Source organism: Teleopsis dalmanni, chromosome 2 (assembly GCF_002237135.1).
Source record: "Teleopsis dalmanni isolate 2A chromosome 2, ASM223713v2, whole genome shotgun sequence".
Lineage (NCBI taxonomy): Eukaryota > Metazoa > Arthropoda > Insecta > Diptera > Diopsidae > Teleopsis > Teleopsis dalmanni.
The window spans coordinates 199,675,488-199,685,117 of record NC_051847.1 but is presented as its reverse complement, the minus strand read 5'-3'; the positions used below and the strand labels follow the sequence as shown (position 1 = coordinate 199,685,117).

Below are 9,630 nucleotides of genomic sequence, written 5' to 3'. Positions count from 1 at the left end.
ACCCCAAATCCAGTGCAAAGCACAAACAACCACTTTTGCGCGTCACAGACATGACCGCGGCATGTTTCTGTTTTTCGTAATTAATTTCATTTAACTTTTTTGATGAACAAATGATTTTTATTAATGTATTTTTTTCCAGCTTTCCACTCGGTGGCCCCTCAATATTACAACAATTTCATTTGTAGCATATTTTCCATTATTTGCTTCCTTACATGCAATCTCGCTTGAGGGTCATTTGAATATTTGAATGCGAGGTCATTACTTCCGGTGAGCATTTAGAGCGCAGCGTGCATATTTTCACCTTCATTTTTGGCAGTCATTGGCGTACTGGAGCGTTCTCCAGCGTTCAGATAGTGAAATGTTGATTTGTAAACAGATTAATGAGTTTTTACTTCTTTCCACTGAGTTTCGAGTTTCGGGTTTCGGGTTTTTTACTTTATTTTTTAATTTAATTTTGTTACGCTATGATTTCTGTTACACATTGAATGCCATTTGCATTTAAACTGCACAATTTCAGGAACTGTCAATGCGGCGGATGTGGAACCATTTTTTCTATTTCATTCGTTTTTATTTCTCCCGATGCTTTCTGTGTCACGTGTCTGTTTACTTAAATTAGAAAATGTCCTGCATGCATGTGCAGGAGCATGAGCTTGTGTGTTTGTGCAATTTATCTAACCGTGTAATGTGTAAATGTGTAAATGTGTAAATGTTCATGTTTTTAAGTTGTTGTGTCTTTCTGTCGTTCCGTCGGTTTGAGGTCCTTTACATGCAATCGTAATTTGTTTTCATTAAGTTAACGTTTGTATTTGTCCTTACTGACATGCATTTTGTTCAGGCTCGCCTGCGTGCGTTGAGAGGTTAATAAATGTCATTCGAAACGTATAATTCAATTAATTATTTTGCTCGTTTTTCACTAAGAATGTAAAAATATTATATGTAGTTTAATTTTGATAAATGTTCCATAACAATTTGTAAAGTGAATATAATTTTTAATGACAACATTGCCTTTATATGGTATGTTTTATGAATATTTTATATTTGTTTCTATAGTCATTAAGTCGAAGCGATAGAGTCATTTTTATACTTTTAAAAACCATTGCAAATTTTTTGAACACCCATTATTACTTTTTAATAGTCTGTACCAAAAAACATTATTGTTTTCTCTCGGTTTAAGGTTTGAGGTCCTTCTTTACGTGCAATAAAATAGCCAACAAAAGTTACAAGGGGAGCAATTAACCCAACTATCTATAAATCTACAAAGGTGTTTTTTTGTCTAATTTCATTTGTAATTAATCGAATTCGAAACAGTCGTTTTTTCTTTCAGTTATGTTTTATTTCTAAAGCTTAATTTAATATTCTAAGTATTCTAAATTTATAGCTTCTTGAGGTGATAGTAAGTGTATATAATAATATAGCAGGTTCAAGCTGATTTTGTTCATAGTACTGAATAAAAAGGAAAACCAGGAGAAGTCGTTATTTTTTTCGGCTTTGATCGTACACTGATCTTTTCATCTATGTACGTACCAATGCTATTCTTGTGGTACCACAATGGGCCATTATTTTAGCTCAGGAAGGCTTTTTGGAAACAAGTCTACTACTCCAACCTACCTACCTACCTACTGAATGGAAAGGTCCTAACAAAATGTTTGAGAAACAAACTGTGGTAATAACTTCACAGTAATTATAAAGAATTTAATACACTGTAATTATCAACTTCACTAATAATATAGCACGTTCAAGTTAAATCGGCTTATTATCATAAAATTAAAGGATTGAAAAATAAACTATATGGTCTATTACAACTTCTCGGCGGTCTCAACAGAATTTTGCTGAAATTTCGAAACCGCCGATCATTCTTATTTATGTCTCAGCAGAATTTGGCTGAAGTTTCGGAACCGCCGATCATTCTCATTTATTACATAATGTCATCGAGAGAGCGCACAGTGTCTCCCAATTACAATTAGATAATCATTATTCTGAATTTTCTGGAAGAAATTATTCCTTAATCTAATTTTGGAGATGGGTTTTCTTATGAACATATTTTAATCGATACTTCGAAACCCTTTCGACTCTGTGAGATGGGAGACCAGAAAAGACAAATTGCTTTAAAACTTATACAATTTAAATAACACTACAACCATAATATATATCAAGGTCTGCTAAAATGATCGATTTCGGATAACTTTGATAAAAACACATATTAAGTAGAGTATACAAAAGCCAGTTGACAATGATGTATATTTTCTTATGTTGCAGTTCTAATGCTATGTTTTTATAGTCTCATGATAAGACTCTACCCAGTATAAGGAAGACAAATAAACTTAAATAAAGAAATTATTGTTGTAAAAAATAAGTTACATTAAAAGTTTCTTAATTGTAAGTCTTTACTAATTTTAACGAAATTACCTGTAAATGTATTTACATTGACATATTTGCACAAGTACAATATTTATTCTTCTTTCAGCCATTTCTAAGGATATCCGGTAAAATTGTACGTTAATTCAGGCATAATGAACAATTTAGCTCATTACAAAATAATTTAAGTTGAAGTTCAACTTTTGAATGAGCATTATACCTAAAACTCACACTGGAAACACACAGATACACACGCAGACATGGACGGATAAGGACAAAAGCAAACATATGCATAATTCGCACTAGCGGTACGTGAAGGATTTCGTTTCCACATACATAAATGCCAGCATATGTCGTGTTTAAGCACACATGTACGATTGCATTGTTCGCTGAATCCAAAGGATTTATCTGCCAAATGTCAACTCGAGAGAAATTTATATTCCTTTGGTGCTAAAAAGACCGCTTTTACGCGCATATGAGACACACTGAATTACACCAAGTGTCGCCAAAATAATCCATGCATCCTTCAAGCATCCGCTTCAGTTTACGTACAAAGTAATGCACTACGTTTTATTGGAGGCGAAAGTGAAACATGGGAAATCTGCTAAATTATTTTTATATATTCAGAGACTGAGTATTTGGAACAATGAACAATACGGTTCCACTTAAGATACTAAGAAGCTTAAGACTTGAGATATTTGAATAAACTGAAATATGTTAATGACAATAAAATTTCTCATTTAGGTACGTTTTTATTCAATTTTTTTAAGGAAGTATCCTTGGCAAAAGGAATAATTATATATATTTGAATTTAAAGTTAAAAGTGATTATAAAATTTTTGATATATATGTTTCAAATATATGTATGTATATGTATAAATACATCTAAAAGTCTTCTTTAAATGATATAAGTTTAAAATAAATTATTTAAACTTATGAAAATTATGTTGTCAAAAAGTCAAAATTATAACAGATTTTTTCCAAAAAATTCCGAGGGTTGGAATAAATCAGTATTTGGAATTTATATAGTCTAACAGTCGATAAACAGTTTGACAAAGTAGTTTTCAAAAAATCCTTTTTTGTGGCATCCAAAGCTTGTCAAACATAGAAAAACTCTTTCAGTTTCTTTTTCCTTCTAGGTTTTCACAACTTTTCAATTGACTATTATAATGAATGCTCAGTTTATCTACCTAGAGTTCATTACAGAACTCGACCGAAATATCTTCAGATAAGCTAGTAGTATCAAAATGACTGCATGTATGAGTTTCCCAGATACCAGAATTTTTCTGATGTTATTATAAGAATAACTGTAATAATAACATGGAATTAGGTGCCTCTTTTAATAGTCTCTAGAGAACTAAAACTGGTGCTGATAGAGAGGCATCCATTCCAACAAAGTCTGCCATTCTATTTGTTTGGTCATTCTCTATACAGATCGTACGACGATTTTTGAACTATATTCTCTGAACAGATTCGATGTAATGGTGATCAATTAAAGAAACTTAATTGTCAGTTGGTTGTTGCTTATAAGGAGTAACCCATCACCGTTCTTTCACGTACTTTACTATTAAACAAAATGCCCTCTTGTCCCTAAGACAAATGTCACTTTTAGATTGGATTTATTACGTGGTCAAAGAGAATAATTTATGTTTATGATTGGCAAGAATATTCTTTTATCTATTATGCACTCCATACTAGAACAATACTTACAGATTGAAAAATAGTAATATCTTATAGTAATATTGACTAAACTCTTTGTTAGAAGTTATACATCAACCTCACACATTAAATATAAGGCTAAATAAATTGATGGCGTCCTCTATATGTAATTCGGAACTATGTCAAAAACCCGAATGTACTTATATATGTGTACTCCTCAGTAGTCTATTATTTTCAGTTTCATACTACAGTTGTAAGTTAAATCGTTTATTTATCTAGTTTCAAATTTGAGACGATATTTTTTATTGTCTTTAATTGGAACATTCACACTTTTCCGCTTTCTATAAAATTGTTTTGAAATTTGAAAGCGATGAAATTGTTTCCTGGCAACAATCTAATCCTAAACCAAAAAATCTGCAACCCAAAAAATGTGGTATAGAAGTACATTTTTTTTTTCTTCCTTCTACTTTTCAAACACAGCAAAAAATAGAGAGCCAAGTATTATATTCAATAGGGATTTAACTTATTCGCGGATTTTTCAGAGAAAAGAGGATGTAAGAGAAAAGAAATCTGAAAAAATGGGAAATGCACCTTTTAAATTCATCCACGTCAGCGTGATTTGCCTTTGAAGTGTTAAATCGAGTAACTTGAGTCAGATTTGTTTAATGCGCTTTATTAGAAATGAAAAAGGTAAGTGGCTGTGTGGGATTAAAAGACTAAAAAAAACCACTTTTTTATTAGAGTTTCTTTGTATATAAAAATTATTTTAGAATAAATTTTTTTGGTGTTAATATACCATATATTTTACAGATAAATATGTTATATTACAACCATAACTTATTACAAAACATATAAAAACTATTGTTATTAATAATTATCACTCACTAGTAACGATAAGTGTGTCTTTTGATTACGAACTATATAAAAGTCAAATGTTTCTGAACTATACTAGGTCAGTTTGGTCCCTCTTATCTAGGAAAAAGCTGTGTACTTAGATTAAATGGATAAGCTTTCACATCGCATAACTTACGTTTTCTACCTCACATTCCACCATTAGATATTAGACTCACATTCATAGCATATGTTAGGCAATTAAATTAGATTACGGACGTGAAAATGACAAACAATTCATGTCCCGTTTGGTACCAGTCAGGCGATCAAATAGTATCACATGATTATGCTGTTAATGAAACTAAACATCTTATCGTCTTATCCACAGATTTTAAGTCTGCTTCCCTGTATTACTCTCATCACATTTTATTAAGTCTCGACGTATTAAAATGATCAGATAAAATAAAATTTAAATTTATTTATAAATTTTCATCCGATAAATTTTTTTTTTCCATTTCATTCAATTTCTAACCACAATTAATTTTTCGGAAAACTTTAGACCGCAACAAATTTTCAATCAAATGGTGTGGCTTATGAATTTGTTGCAAAATTTTGTGTTTCATTTTGATGCCACAGAATACATTAATGCTGCACATATTCACATAATAGATAAAATCTGTATAATTTTTAATCGAAATAAAATTTTACACAAATTTTCGAACCAAATCTCATCAATTCATGAAATTGTTAGAAAAGAAATTTTTCCTATGACTGCCACTGCCACTGCAACAGTGCATTGCATTTATTGCATTCAGGAAAGCTTAACATTGGCAATATCGTAAACAATCCGACCAACTGCAACAGCAATTTACCACAGCTGCAAATTATTTGCAACACCTTCAATGAAATAATTTTTGGGAATAATTTTCATAGGAAAACCTCTAACTTTGCCACAGTCTTTGAGAAACATAAATATGCTGTAGTAAGTGCGAAGCCACCAGGCACTTGAATTTCTGCACTAAACAAACTTTTTTGCAGCCAACATGGGAAAGTGCACTTCAAAGATATACAATCTACAAAATAGTCGTAGTCGCATTGAGTAAAACTTTGCAAAACACAAAGGAGATGAGTCGAGAAAATTCATACTTGGGAGCGGGTTGCCTCATCCGCCACATAAAAATAATGATGGACAATAAGCAGAATTGGAATTGCAAGTCAACGCAAATTGTGAAATAAATAATTTATATTGTGAATAAATGTGAATAAAGGTGGATAAATATAGTAGTATACAGTATGTAGTAGTATATATGTTTTTGAAACTTCCAGTTTCATATTCTTTAATCTATATACATAAAAACAAGGACTTGTTGCTTACTATTTAGAGTCTAAATATTAATTTGTATAAGAGTCCTTTGGGTGTTATTCTTTGTGGGCTAGTGAAGATTGGAAGAAGTTGACTACAGCTCCATCAACAGTGAGTTTGAATGCTTATGTATACCATCAACATATTCCCTTATACTTATGGACGACCATTCTTTAAGTGAGAGAAGTCAAAGCAATTTTTGCAGTTTGTGGTTAGTTATACACAACTGTTGATTTGTCTTTTCCCATTTTATATTATCTTATCCTATCCATATCTCATATTAAATTTCTCAACACAGAAAGAATTTAACAAATGTTTGCATAAAGTCAAGAATGTGCCAAGATTCTTCTTTGTTCCGAATGATTACCTAAAACTTCCCGTCTACTTAGCTCGTTTGCCGCTCTAATGCCGAAAATATCCTTATGTCCGGAAAACGTGAGTAGAGAAATGTTGAACTGCAGTGATATCTCGTTTGGTGATGTATTGCAATCAAAAATCGTTCAGAATGTAAATTGGATTAAACCTAAGAACTATAAAGCAGCTTGATTCTTTAAGTTATATATTCCAATTTAATATATATATATTATTCGCTTCTATACAAGCTATAAATTCCCTAATCGCATCACCTTTAACTGAAATACACTGCAATAATCAGGAAACCTGTAATAAATAAGTTTTTTCACGTATTTCAATGAAACTCAACTGTCGACACCACTATCTTTATTTGAGCTGACAATGAAAATTGTTAGACCCTCTTCTAATGAGGAACCTCTCGACACCTAGTGGTCCTTTGAAATTCGATATTAATTTCCTTTTGAAAATTAAGAGAGAAAGAGATGTAATCAATTTATTAAGGACTGAAATTAAGTCCTGGAAGAACTTAAGAATGGAATGGATTAAGAATGGAAGAACTGTAAAGTAGATTTAAGTCTATAGGTAGACGATGCTGTCATATGTTTACTAATAAGATCATCAAAAACTATAATTTTATTTTTCTTTTAGTTTGGAACATGAAGAACTGTAAATGAAATACCCAATAAAATAACCATTTAAAATTTTACATTTTAAATGTTATTCATTATTTGCTTTAACATTTTGTTCTGAATTGCAGAATCTGTTATTTGCAGAACATCTTCACAGAACTCGTGTATTGCACACTATTATTTATGTTAAATTTTAAAGTTGAGAAAAAAAACCATGTTTGCTTAATGTTCGGCAAATAAAAAGAAAATATGGCGCACAATGTTTTATGCAGCAAGCAAATAGCAGCCAACGAAGTTAATTTATGTCCAATATGATAACAACAACAACAACAGCATACACTATTCGCAATATGCCTTTGCAATGTAAAAACTCACGATCAGCAGACTGCGACTGCTGCGGTATGGGTTCAAGCTCGAACAACAGTGTTAGCCACTGTTTAAGCTTTTAAACATGGAATTTTTAGACAAATAAACATGCTTGCTTGCATTTGTATTGGTTTTCCAATTAAACAAGCTTCACGCTGAACACAAATAAACACATGCAGTGCCTGCCCCCTTTGTGGTAGTCTCTATGTCTGGAAATTTTGTATAATGATTACAGTAGTTCGGTTAATGTTTTGTACGTAAAATCAACTTCCACATGAATATGTTGCTTAAACAGTACGAGTGTATGTGTGTATGTGTGGGTGTGTGCTCATATGAAAATGTGATTAGAATTTGCATTTCTATATATATGAGTAGAGCATAAGTTTGTTTTTTTTTGTTGTTTGTGTGAGAGTGTACACTTTAATGGTAGTTACTTACGTACAAAAGTCAGCTTTGTAAATTTAACCATATATGACACCGAGTTTATTTGTAAGGCTCTGTCGGTGTGAGTGTGTGTGCGGGAGTAACGGTGTGTTGCGGGCATATGTATGGGTGTGGTTGACCAACATGTCAATGTTTGGCATTTCAGCACGTTCTGTTAATAGACCAGAATTTGCAGCAGATTTAAAGGATTATTACGTTGTGTACAGAAAAGTTACACAGACCATGTTACGTCGAGTAGCTGCTGCCTGTACGAATACACAATAATAACACAAAAACACAATAACACAAAATCAGAAATTAAATTTCACTTGCAGAAATTGAATTTGTATTATTTTATTTTTGAATTCTGGCTCTATTGGTTTGCATTTTCGTGCACATGTTTTCTATGGTCAGCTACATATTTTCCAATATTTTCTTTCTATTCTATTCTATTTTATTCTTGTTTTCCAATAGCCTTATTTTCATAAAATTTTAATTAAAACTCGAAATTTATAACGCTTGCTCTTAGCTGAGGTTGAAATTTATGCATTTCCGAATGAAAACTATAATTCTGGTGTACAAAATAGATCCACAGTTGCATTACGTAGTACTGAAAATTCCACAAAATTGTATTCAATTTACTTTTAAATAGAAAATGCATTTACTTGTTATTCCTACAGTGAAATAAATTTTTTCCAATTTTATTCTGTTCGTTACAGTTTTACTAAAGTATATTCCTCAGTTACACAATGGAACCTTTGCATTCCCGAAATTCTTTTTTTCTGTAAAATAAACCAGAGGAATGAATTCATTTGTTACAAAAGAAGCTATTGTATTTTAGTTATGTTAAGAGGTTTACTCGTAATGATTTTCAGTTTTTGATATTGATATTACCTACTTGAATGTCACCAATGTAGAAGATGCTTCATTGGGCTCAGAAAAGAATACAAATTCCCCTAACATTCACCCTCGCTTCAATTACATAAAACATTTCCTAATTAAAAATCATAAATGTAGGTGATGATTCCTTGGATTCAGGAAGGATACTCTCTCCCCCTTCTCACAATATTTAACATTACCTTATTAAATAACATCAATGCAGGGATGATTCCTTGGATGCAGGAAGTATCCTCTCTTCCCATTCCTGCAACATATAGCATTACTTGATTAAGTATCATCAATGCGGAGATGATTCCTTGACTTCGTGTATACAATTACACTATGATTTTTCGATAATTTCCCGAGATGCTATATGAAAGAAAAGAAAAGTCTCCCCCTAAAAAATTTTCAGTGGAAGCACCCTCAATAGTTCCTACACATTGCTTGAGTTATATATCAGTTCATAATATACTTTCATTTGTAACAATACTTTTACAGCTCTTCTACCTAACTGCAGGAAAACATCTATATCAGAACTAGTTAACACACTAAATATCTTGAATCTCTGTTATGAGCAGTTCCTAATCTATTGAATATCCTACTCATTCGGAAAAACACTTTCTCATCTGTTGAACTTAAAGAAAAGATTTATAGCAGCACTCGCTGACACACAAAGTATTTAAAATAAACTTCTGCTCTCTATGTTTACAAGATTTTTTAGAGAGGTTTTGTAGAGTAGTTAACTACAACAACAAAAATTATTTTTTTATTT

General features: G+C 31.6%; 1 protein-coding gene across 1 annotated transcript in view; it reads right to left on the bottom strand.

Annotated features, from left to right (window-relative positions):
* The window catches only part of LOC119676539, a 13,682-nt gene that overhangs the window by 837 nt on the left and 3,215 nt on the right, over positions 1–9,630 (bottom strand). The window lies entirely within an intron of this gene.